The 12,659-nt window shown below is 30.7% G+C and overlaps 2 long non-coding RNA genes across 2 annotated transcripts; one reads left to right on the forward strand and one right to left on the reverse strand.

The window, feature by feature from the left end:
- Positions 1-74: 74 nt before the first annotated feature.
- LOC139425373 (uncharacterized) lies at positions 75-5,131 on the forward strand. The gene is made up of 2 exons (XR_011636605.1): positions 75-240; positions 4,731-5,131. It is a non-coding gene; the product is annotated as an uncharacterized lncRNA (long non-coding RNA).
- A 1,628-nt stretch (positions 5,132-6,759) lies between these two features.
- LOC107438467 (uncharacterized) lies at positions 6,760-12,659 on the reverse strand. The gene is made up of 3 exons (XR_011636603.1): positions 12,504-12,659; positions 9,236-9,410; positions 6,760-7,265 (listed from the first exon to the last, which is right to left on the reverse strand). It is a non-coding gene; the product is annotated as an uncharacterized lncRNA (long non-coding RNA).

Raw genomic sequence — 12,659 nt, forward strand, 5'->3', positions numbered from 1 at the left:
AATAATTGTCTTTAATAGGAGATTGGATATACGTTACCAGGCAAAGTATGAAACGCCGGCATTGCCGGATTTTTTTAGGCAAGGTATGAAATATGAGAAGTGTTGTTACGGCGAGGATTCGACTACACCACACGCAAGGGATAGTCTGCCAAGAAAGTAAGAACACAGTTCGAACTAGTGCGGCAGTTGATGTAGAGAACCTGACAACAAAGGTTGCGCTGAGGGAGGTGTGGTACAGAGGTACGTAGCAATTTTGTACTGTACAATAATAAACTGCTTGTTAAGTATTCTGTTCTAATATGTAATCAGCTAATATAATCGAGATTAAACTTAAAACTAAATTGTAGATTTGTTGTGTTGGTATGAATTTAAGTTAAGTTAGTTTATTATCGTTAAGAGTATTTAGATCCATGAGTGACAATATAGATAATGTTGAACTTTCTTAAATCTTTCATAAATCACAATGCAATGTAATTCATCTTTGAAACATTTGTGCCGATGAAAAAAAACACGGTATTTTTAAAAAAAAATTAAAATGCTAGGGAACATTGAAAATAATTTTAATTTCGACACATGGTTTTCTATCCTAACAATCTCGTTATGTGAATGAATGGTTTTAAGGTATTAATAATTAATTACTTTAAAGTAATTAAGATTGTTTAAAATTAATAATTATTTCTTTTTTAATTTAATAATTAGGAATAGAAATTAACTTAGCTGTCACGCCAAATTTTTTTTATCTGAGTCTTGCCACGTGCGTCTACAGTTTTAGTGTAATTTCTGCAGTTGTTTAATTCAAAATATGTTGAGCCAAAATGAGTAGAAGACGTTAACGATCACCTGAACGTGTGGAAGTACGAGAAAATAATATTCTCCAAAATAACTCAGATTTCATAAATTTATTACCCGAACATCGCCGTGATAGTGACGAATTAACTGTTATGGAATTTCTGGACAATTAAATTTAATAGCTCTCTTAATTCAATGGATAGACCAGGAAAATTTTTTTATAGCTAAATTAAAGTTAAAAGATTCAGTTGCTAATCATTTAAAAATAGATTGAGAAATTACTAACACAAATAATTTCGAAATATTTAGCAATCTTTTGATCCAAAAGTTCCAGAAAATTATACCATTAGCTACAAATTTACACCCTTTAGCGCAATGTAAACAAGAAGATTCGGAATCTGTTCAAAACTTTGCATCTAGAACAGCGTTTCCCAAAGTGGTCCATATGAATCCCCAGGGGTCCGTGGTACCATTCAGGGGGTCCGTGAAAGATAAAAACTGATTTAGGGATCCCTGAACAACGTCAGGGGGTGAGGTTTAATATAAAATATTAAAATTGTGATTGGTTTTTATTATTATGGAAATTAAGATAAATAAAAGAGTAGCGATTTTTACATCCTAAGTAAACTATAAATAAAGGTGGGTGCTTATAATTATTAACAGTAGTTTGTTACACAATTGATTTACAAATTTTCTTATATCTTTTGTTCCCTTTTTAAGAGATAACAGTATGAATGAGTCGAATAAAAATTTTATGAATGAGTATGAATTTTAGAATTTTTCGAATTTTTTATCAATATTTTTTAGCTGTTTTTTTTATTGCACCTTTCCAAAATATTTGTCATCTTTTTAAAAAATTCTATTAACAAAAGAAAAAGAATTAAAAATTAAAAAAAAAATAATGTTTTTGCGTATTTATTTCTTTAAACCTTAAAATCGGAATACTAATTATTTTGCTAATTATGTAAATTGAGGTTTCTAGCAGATTGTTGCAGTAGCAGTTAAATGTAAATTACTAGTTTGAAAAATTTTGTTAAGTATTTAGATAACTTACATTTTTTTCAAGATCATATTATATAAATTTCTATAATTCCTTAGCAGCGGTAAACTTAAGAAAAAGTAATATTTTAATATATTTAACTCTATACTCAATCTAGACTACGTAAAGACTCGAAATGTAAATTATCCCCAGAAATTATTATTTTCCTATAGCAGATATAATATCTGTACTTTCGAAATTCTATTTTTAAGGGACATTGTACTCCAGCTCTCTGCGTTTGTTAGTCTCCACCACTCACCAGAAACTTTTTTTCGGATTGCTTTGTAAATTGTGATCGCTTTTCTCTCCCTTTTGATGCACTTACATATTTTAATTTTGCATTTTATGTAAGTTAGCAATTTTTTTTAAAAAAACATATATGCAACAAGCATTTTGTGGAACATTGATTTGATTTATATGCATAACGAATGAGTTTCTATTTCAATGCTACTAGGAAATAACATTTGAAACAAATCATAGAACATCTTTATATAGATGATTATGAATATTTTATGAAGTTTTATGCCTTTCATTCTAACATAAACTAGTTGAATGAAAGTAAAAATCACAACTAATCTGTCTTTCTTTATAAAATTCATCACTATCCTGAATCAATTATAGAACTTCACTAGCATAAAATTTTTATTAAAATAAATTACACTCTAAATCATTAATGAACCTGTGCAAATTAATTATCAGCATAATTAAAAAATAGAACATAGTTTGTTTACATGAATTAAATATTTCACTTTGAATTTTTTTATTCAAGGCATACCAAATATAGAAAACGTAATTTTATTTGCTTTTATTTAAAAAAAAATGAATCTATAAAAATAAACTTATTTAAAATACAAACAATGCCATGTGAATTTTGCCATAGACAATTGATATATGGTAGGTATCAAAATTTAAAATTTAGCACAATATGAATACGTTATAAATATCTATATATTTATTTAGTTGACTGAAAATTGACAACTGACATTAATTGGGCTTTACTGCATATACTATAACATTCTTCCTCCTCCGTTAAACTCGATGTCGATTGTCGAATTTGTTGAATATTTCACATTTTGAATCGGAAAGAGCAATAAATTTCACGGGTTTATGCTTGTTTATATTTTTAAACTCAAATGTCGAAAATGTATGTTTCAAAATTAATATTGCATGTATAAATTGCATATTTCAATCGTCAGGGCTTTAATTGGTTTGTGTTTGAATGAAATAAAAGAATTGCAAGTTTAAACACATTCGAGTTTAAATTTATCCAAATATATTGTCACTTTTTTGCTGCCAACGTGTAAGAAAAATAACTAAAACAGGATTACATGGTCGCCTCGTGACTTGATTTTTGAACTTCATTTGTTGGATCATAGAAGAGTAGCATACTGTTTTATAGTATGTTACTCTCCAATGTTTCATGGAAGAGTAACATACTGTATATTTGTTTTCCATGAAATTACTTCATTACTGTTGCCACAATCATATTGCAAATAATTGTCTTTAATAGGAGATTGGCTTACAAATTCGAATTTTCACGTGTTTCTAAACAAAAATCAGTAAATCAGTAAAATTCATGAAGTTTTTGACACAATAATTCAGAAGCATTATTCCTTCACAATATACTTTTTTTAAGAATTAAAAACTCTCCTTAGGTATTTCATGAAAACATTAAAGTTTAGTTTGCACATTCATCATAGTTTTTGTTCCAGTTAAAAAAAAGTTAAAAATTGAACAAAAAAATGCACAACTCATTTACATATAAAAATGTTGAAATACATTCTGCTAGGAACAAACTATTTGTTAAGTAGCAAATATTATTGATCGAAATTAGGCAAAACGTTATTACAAATTGAACTTTAACCGGAAATTAATGTGAAACTGTAACTTGGATATGAAATAAACGTTAAGGTAGTTTTAAAAAAATATTATGTAACAGTAGTTACTCAAACAATTTGTATCAATTGTATCAAAAGGATTTATTCAACAATTAAAATAATATCGACATATAAAATACTTACAAAAACTTCTAATTTCAGTTCTGCAAATGAAAAGTGAACTGAATTCTGCTTACTGAAACAACTATAAATGCATTCGTACCAGATGTGTTTTAAATATTTTGTCACAGCTAAGCTGGTAAAATTATTTAACATGATTAATAGAAAATTATGATTGTTTTTTTCACAATGACGTAGTAATTTTGATATTTGATGAAAATGTTTCATAATATGGAGTAGCGATTAATTTATGTTAATTTATTTTTACCAAAAAAAAACCAGTCTGAAATTTTCTCACGAAATTATAATAACAAAAATATAAAATAAAATTATTAAAAAAATTATAAAATAATTTTTTTAGGCTTAATAAAGTCAAATAAGTGTGTGCTTCGAGCGGTCTATGGTATGTGCAAAAGGTTCAGTTAGTATGAAAACGTTTTCCTTGTGGGCTATGCCGCTAACAATATGTAATATTTTTTTTTAATTTCTCAACAAAATGTACAGATTTCAGAAATATTCCAGTAAAATAATTTTTGTTATTATTTTTAGTCTCGATTTATTTTAGTTTATACAGACTATATGAAAAATATTAATATAAATATCCTAGTTCAATCATCTAGGGAGTTAAGAGCAGAAGATATGAAAATGAGTGTTTTCTAAGGAGTAACATCCAATGGTCCAAGGTACAACACTATATTGTTATTCGTACCGATTTCCTATTTTCAATATGAATTAAAAGATATTAAAAGATATTTCTAAAAGATATTTCTATGAATTAAAAGATATTTCTAAAATACAGAAATTAAAATAAGGATATGTTTGCTAGAATGCGTATGTTATATTAATAGACATGCTTATAATGTAAAAAAGGTAAGTTGTTATATTTGTTTATTTATGTCTCACAGGAGCAGAACAATGGCGACGGTCTGGGAAACATCCCTGAAGATGATCCGAAGACATGCCATCACAATTTTGATCCTCTGCGGAAGGGATGGTTCCCCGCATTGGTAGCCCAACGACCTGCGCACAAAGTCGAGCAGTTTACGAGAACCTATACCGCACACCCTCGGTCCTTTCGTTGACTGATCAAAGTGGCCACCCAACCTCACTCTTACAGCAGGCTGTGATGCTTGACTTCGGTGCTCTACTCTGATGATTAGTTCACTTTTAGGATCAGCCCACCCTTATGATCAGTTCCTAGTGGAGCCATACTACCTATTATGCATTTATCATGTATTTACCACAAAATTTCAGAGCTTTTTGAATTATTACCTTCTGCGCTTAAAAATAAAAAGCTGAAACTGGCTCGATGTATTTAATAGTTTATAGCATTTAATAGGTCATAATATATAATAGTTTATAGTATTTAATAGTGTATAACATATAATAGTTCAATGAATTAATTAGAAAAAAGTATTCAGATTCTTAAAATAATAAGAATTTTTTAATGCGAAATTGGTGTTTGAAGTTCTAAGTCAGTAAAATAATTCCATCCCTTGATTCATTGCATGGTCCATATCTACCTCCCGTTCAATGGGAGACTATATGGCTTCTTGCCATATGCCATATAGTCTTGTGCAAAACTATTCGATTAGTGGCAAAAATTTCCTGAGATATTGAAAACGCCCAAAAAGTGAAATTAATATTGAGAGGCTCAAGCTTTTACCATTCCCAAGAACCATATGTTGATATGATTGCCGTTACTTTCCACCCCCCCCCTGTTTTGTTAGACAAAAATCGAAATTCGTAAAAAAAAGGTATGTTTATTATCTCTAATTTATCTCTAATTTATTTGCATATTTGAGATGATTCCTTTGAGTCATAAAGATAGCCAACAGCCCTCCTTAACTCTTAAGCCTCTCCTCCTCTTATCCTTTAAAATTAGATGAAACTCCCAAAATACCCAAAAGTTTGTAAGATACTGAAATACCGATAAAAGTATGTTAAAAGTTATGTTAAATTTTAAAGTTACTTAAAATATGATGTTAAACGTACATATGTATGATAAAAGTGTGATATTGAGAAAGGTATGTAAAATGATATTCAAAACTACCAGAATATGGTAAAAATTACGTGTTTCTGGCTCTCTGGGATACATAAAAAGTTTTTTAAGTTTTACGAAAACACTTCGATAATAATTATAGTAAAATTAACCATAAAATATAATATTATAATATGTGATAACATTTATTGAATTCGGCAAAATTTGCTTATTTCATCATGATTTTTAAAAGCATGGCATAAAAACCATTTATTCGGAAAAATTTACTTTTATGATTTGCATTTTTTATGAAATGTCTGGTATTAAAAACTGTAATTTTGAGAACCAGAGCATCCGGTAAACCGTTACCATATGAACTGGAAAATACCAAATGAATGATTTATAGATAACATATAGTTTGGTTTTATTAACAGAACTATATATTGTTTTTATATTAGAAATGTCATTACCATGCAATTCGGTAATTTTACCAGATTTTTTCCCCGTGTGCTTTGTTTGTAGTATTATATAGGGTATAATAGTTTGTGTATAACGATCGATAAAAAAAGTCATTTAGATACAAAATTTTTTTATTTTTTATTTTTCGAACTATACAATTCTAAGAAATTTCTGTGTGAGGTATTATGTTCTCTATAAGTTTTTCATTTTGTAAATTCCAGAAATTTCCTACCTTTCATTTATTTACATTAGAGGCGCAAGTTAAATGTTAAAGAGTAAGGGGAAAAAAAGTGCAAGAAAATCAGAAAATCCACTTTTACTTGAAAAGAAAGAGAATTCTTGAGAAGTGTCTGTTTCCATATAAATAATATAGCGATTGTTCTAAAATTTTTTCGAACATCAAGCCAACTTTTCTTTTCTAATTTCCACTAAATGTAGTTTCTTCTGTGATGTCGATTCTGTTTTAACAATCAATACTAAAAATAAACATATAATGCCATTTTATATAGTCTTTATTGTTGTGAGATGTATTTGGAAAGTTAACATGCAGTTAAGTAAATTTAAAATTTGCATTCACATAAAAGTACAATACATTTTTGAAAATGTATTCACATAAAAGTACAGTACATTTTTGAAAAGTTTGTTAAACGCATTAATGAATCATGGAATCATATTTTTGAATAGCAAGGCATAAAATAACCTCGCATTTTTAATTGCAGAAAGAAATATTATGCATCCCGTTTCTTGAAGTTGCAATGATCAAATTTCCTGTTTCAGCACCTGCGAACATTTCCAAGTTAAGAACCAGGGCATTTGTGACTGTGTCGTTTCTTTTTGGTATATTCTGGCTTGGGTGTGGTTGTCGATTTATTTAAATCAATGCACGTAGGAAATCCCATGATATTTATCTTGATACAATCCGGCTTGGGCGTGGTTGTTGGTTTATTGAAACAATAATACGTAGGACGTCCAAAGATATATACCTTGACGCAATCTTCTTCTGCAATTAAAATCATTTCATCATGCATTTATTTAAGTGAACAAAAATAAAATAATATCACACATCCTAAAATTAAAATACACAGAAGGAAATTCTCATTTCATAAGTATTAATGATTTTGTCATCAATTTTTTAAATTAACTCATAATGCCTTCCAGTCTATTCTTAATAAATAGAAAACATATTTTTTAAGTATGCATGTAAGCTAGTAAATCTAAACTTTTTTTAAAAAAAAATACTATACATTTTTGAAGACTTTTATAAAACAGAAAAAAAATTCGTCTTTGGGTCATGTTATGACATTGGATGCTTGCAACTCGAGAAGAAGTGAAATTACCTGATCATGTGATTTAAATCAGATTTTATTGGATACCTGTTAATGACGTCACGCGTGGGAAGTGAACTTCACTGGTTTCTTTCAAATGTCATGATATTCCTAGGACAACGTCACTTGCAAGTATACGATTAATGGATATAAAGGAATACTAAATTTTCGCTTTCACGGGGACAAACATACGAGGGCTGTATATTAAGTAAAAGCCATTTCGTTGATACCGGCATTCCTGAGTAACAAGTGTGCTCATTTGCAGCCTGTATAAGTATTCTGTGTCGTTAAAATGTTCAAATTTAACAAATGTCTGGCCAAGCTCGAGATATGGTCAGTGATGCGCTTTAAGTCGGTAAAAAACCTGCCTGCTGCATACATTCCCTGGCAGATTTGGGAAGTTACAAAATTCCCTGCCATTTTGACAGGTATTTATTTATTATTTTATTTATTATTTTATTTTTCATGAAAAGTGCGAAGTATTTTATTTTTTATGACGTTGATTTTCTCCACAGCCCAGATCCCTGCTTTATTGGACTATTTTCCCTGGGAAGTTTTGGACTAATCTGAAAAGTGCGAAGTATTTTATTTTTTATGACGTTGATTTTCTCCACAGCTCAGATCCCTGCTTTATTGGACTATTTTCCCTGGGAAGTTTTGGACTAATCCTCTCTACAGCCCGAACTTTGCGCTGATTCATTTTAATCTTTTCCGACAATATTTTAAGATATGCTAAGTGCTTAAACAAACTGTACTTAAAGAAATAGAAACGTAAGTAGAATATGAAAATAAATTTGCTTCGTGAAAAATTTCTTTTGCTTGTTTTGCCTTTTCAAACGGCCCTCACTTAAAAAAACAACCCTGGTATTTTCAATGTTGCTGTTTTTGGTCCTGCAAACAGATATGAAGCAGGACATTTAGAATTTCCCCTTTTGCCGATAATCTGCTAAGGCATAGGCGATTTGAATATGAAGGCAGGGCTCTGAAGCAATCTTTTTCTGTTTTATTGGTAAAAACAAAACTGTTTAAAGTATTTACTGGAGTAAAGAAAAATTTTGTAGCATAATTTGTTTCTGGAAACAACTATAAAATAAGGATGAGGAAAAAAGTTTTTAATTTAAAAAGAGATAGACACATTTTTATAGAAGTTTATTCTGAAATTTTATATGAAAGGAATTGTTCGATTAGATATCATCAGTATTTAATTTTACAGCAAGTCGCTGATCAGCTGACCCTACTCTTTTGGTTTTGCGATTGCTAATATTCAACTCCGAAGCCCTGTAATTTTGATCCCAATCCAGAAGACAAGAGAACTTCAGGATCTAGTATTGGAAGAAATTTGAACGACTTTTTGATGGAATTGACCCGCATTTGCGCTACATAGATCAATAAAGCTCCCGCGGTTAGCTTGATGGCAAGGGAACTCTAACCCGTGATTCGTCGGCCACTGAGGATATTTTACGTTGTGGTCGGTACAAGCCGGGTGCGGCATTCGTAACGACTAGCCATTGCTGGGATTAAAACCCGGTTCACCTCATTAAAAGGCGAACGCTTTATCATCCGAGCCATCACGGCTTAGGTTTCACCAATGGTAAAAAATTATTTTGTACAAAGTGGGTATCTAGACATTTAGAGATACACTTACTTGGTACGCAACTATCGCAACAGCCACAGTAGCCCCCTTTTTCTTTAATTACTTCTCCATCCTTACAGACAGGGTTTTGACATCTAACGCGGCTACAGATATCTTTTTCACACTTTTCAGAATATACCACAGAAACTATTGCTACGAGCACAAATATTTCTTTCCACATTTTTACCTAAAACAAATACCAAGTAAATAGTTATGTGAAAACTGTAGTATTTTAAAATAATTATTTGATTATAGATATTTTCATCCAATAGTTTTGCGAAAATCCGATAACTTTTTACTGCTGTTACCGCGGATGACCGAAATCAAGATAATGTTGACTTTCACTGGTAAATGTCAACAATCACATAGTCGCTTTGATGAGTGTTCGAAATATTTGTTCCATCCAATTTGATATTAATTTATTCGTTGATACTATTATATTTATTCGATATGTTAATATCTGATGAGGATATATTAGGTTCGGAGTACCGGTTAACTCGTCAGTGACACTTGACCTTGAAAAACATTGATGTAAGCCATACCGTGCAAATGTATACCAGGCAGCGGCACTTAACTGCACCTAGCATATATTTAGGACATTCGCCAAATCGACTATGTGATTGTCAACCATTACCGGTAGAAATCAGCAACCACAAATGTCGGTCATTCACAGTAGCATTGCTACCACATAAAGCGTTAATCAGCTCTTTTTGTTACATAAATTTTTCAGTATGCATATTTTTACTTAACATAATCAGCATACATTTACCTGAGAAACAGCACTGATCTAGCGCAAAACATCCTAATTTTTAGGTATACACCGCTTTAAACGAAACAGGTTTCACGATAACTCATTGACTTTAAGAAAACTATGATTTTAATACGATTTAATTCGAAGAATAATACATTGTGAGAGACATTCTAAAATTCGCGATTTTTATTGGTGAAGGGAGGACTTCACCAATAAAAATTGCGAATATAAAACAACCGAGTTTCAAGTTATTTGTTTATATATTGAAAACTTGTAGTGTGGGTAAAACCGTTCGGGAAATTTGCTTGATGTTTTAAACCGTTTTTATCTGATATTCTTCATATCAGATAAAGCATGAGGATGTCGTAAATAAAACTGAATACATTATCAAATTTGTAAGAATTTTTTCTTGCAGTTATATGTTTAAATAAGATTACTATTGTTTCGACGGAGTGAGTGAAGCAATTATTTTTTTATCATTGGTTTTTCGAATAAGTTTAACTCTGAAAATTTTTTAAAGATGAGAATAGACTATGTTTTAACTAAAATTTACAATCGAGTATGAATTAAATCGCAACACATATAAATGTGAAATATTTTCTCCATTTCTTTACCTTGTTCTTTGATATTTTTATAGATTTATGAGCTTAGAATACAAAAAATGACCTAAAACTTGTGTGCCTCCAGGCTCTATAAATTAAAATATTCTAAATTAAGAAATGTTATGAATTATTTGCTCCGAATGTTATTTATTAGTAGAATTGAAATGAAAGAAAATAAAATTATGATGAATACAACATGAATATACATAAGAATCAAACGTTTCACAGGAAGTAAGCGTTGCTTGAGAAATTCATTTTATTTAGATTATCAGCATACATAGTAGAGCTGTGATGTACTTATAAATTACTTAAATCATAAATCTCCAGTGAATTAGCGTAGTATGTGTGGGTCCTTTAGTATAATATAAAGCACTAACGCGTAGATATTTGTAAAACAATTTTCATGTTTTTAAAATTTCAATATACATCTAAGTTTCAGTAATATTTAATATTTTTCTTTTGTTAATCATGACACGAACTCAAACGTAATCTTATAAAATAATGATTTCGAGAGAAATAAATAAAATTTTCCAAAAGAATAAATAAATAGTCATTATTTGAAATAAACAAAAGTGAGAAGAACTTCGAGAAAAAAACCCTCATAAAATTGCAAGAACTTATGAACAAATTAAAATATTGATGAAAACTCGATAGGATGACAATATACCGAATAGTAAATGATTCAAATTTCAGAACAATTGAATAATTTATTGCAGAGTTACAGTAGCAAGTTCAATAAGGTGTTGACCCGCCTCTAGCCTGGATACAAGCTGCCACACGGCGTGGCATAGACCGATAAAGCTCCCGGATGGTCTGTTGCGGTATTCCCTGCCAAATTCAATCCAATTGTCGAACGAGGTCATAAACATTCCGTGCCAGATGCAATCGCCTTCCCATCATATCCCAGACATGCTCGATGGGAGAGAGATCTGGTGATCTGGCAGGCCAAGGAAGAGTTTGACAAGCTTGCAGACAGTTCATAGCAACACATGCCGTATGTGGTCTGGCATTGTCCCTTTGAAAAACCAGCCCAGGGCGCTGCAAAAGGAACGGTAGCAAAACAGGTCTTAGGATGTCGTCGACGTACCGCTGTGCAGTAAGTGTACCTCTAATGACGACCAAAGGGGTCCGGCTGTCAAAAGAAATGGCACCCCGGACCATAATGCCTTGTTGAGTGCAATAGTGAAGGCAGGATCCTCCCTCTGCCCTGTGCGTCTCCAAACACTTCTTCGATGATCGTCAGGACACAGTTGGAAGCGGGATTCGTCGCTAAAGACTATACGTTCCCAGTCGGCATCATTCCAGCCTGATCGAGCGTTGATTTTTCGCATCTTAGTGCGTTCTTGGTGCGTCGATTTTTTTGTTATAGAGTGTATTAATATAATACGGCCAGCTTCTTACGAGTAAGAGCTTTTGCGTGCAGTAGGTATGGCTTATTTTAAAACTATATAGCTATGTAAATGCAGATGATTATTTAACTTGATCTTGTCTTTTAAAATATTTAAAAAATTTTAGAAGTTATCAGGAAATTCTAGTAAAGAGTATTTTGCATTGAAGTTATTATAGAGGTCAATTATAATTTTTGCATTTATGATAGAAATCGCTGACTTAAAAGATACGTTTATAGGTCGTTTTAAAATTCGAAGCACTTTTGATGGCTGACAAAAGACAATTTTTATTATAGGATAGAATAATCTGTTTACTTAGATGTTTATTTAAACCTGAAATGCAAGCTGTTAAAATTTATGTCTAATATTATAAAAATTAATGAAAAGCTGTGATTTATATAAATTTTTAACAAAGAGCAATCAAAACAGGCTGCCCAAAGTGACAAAATAAAGTTTGTTTCCCATGTTTTACTAATTTCCCATAATTAGTAAAACTCAATATCACTATTAAATTTTAATATCTAAACATTTATACTCACACTTCGAATGTAACTTTGTTCAAAGAGTAGTATCTTCCTATAGACAGAAACAATCAAGTAAACATTTTTGGAAGTTTGCTGCAACTCTTTTAAAAGAATCGTTTGGATGTTGAAAACGTATAGAAAGGCTGATTCAATATACAAGTTCGTGAGATT

Source organism: Parasteatoda tepidariorum, chromosome 4 (assembly GCF_043381705.1).
Source record: "Parasteatoda tepidariorum isolate YZ-2023 chromosome 4, CAS_Ptep_4.0, whole genome shotgun sequence".
Classification (NCBI taxonomy): Eukaryota; Metazoa; Arthropoda; class Arachnida; order Araneae; family Theridiidae; genus Parasteatoda; species Parasteatoda tepidariorum.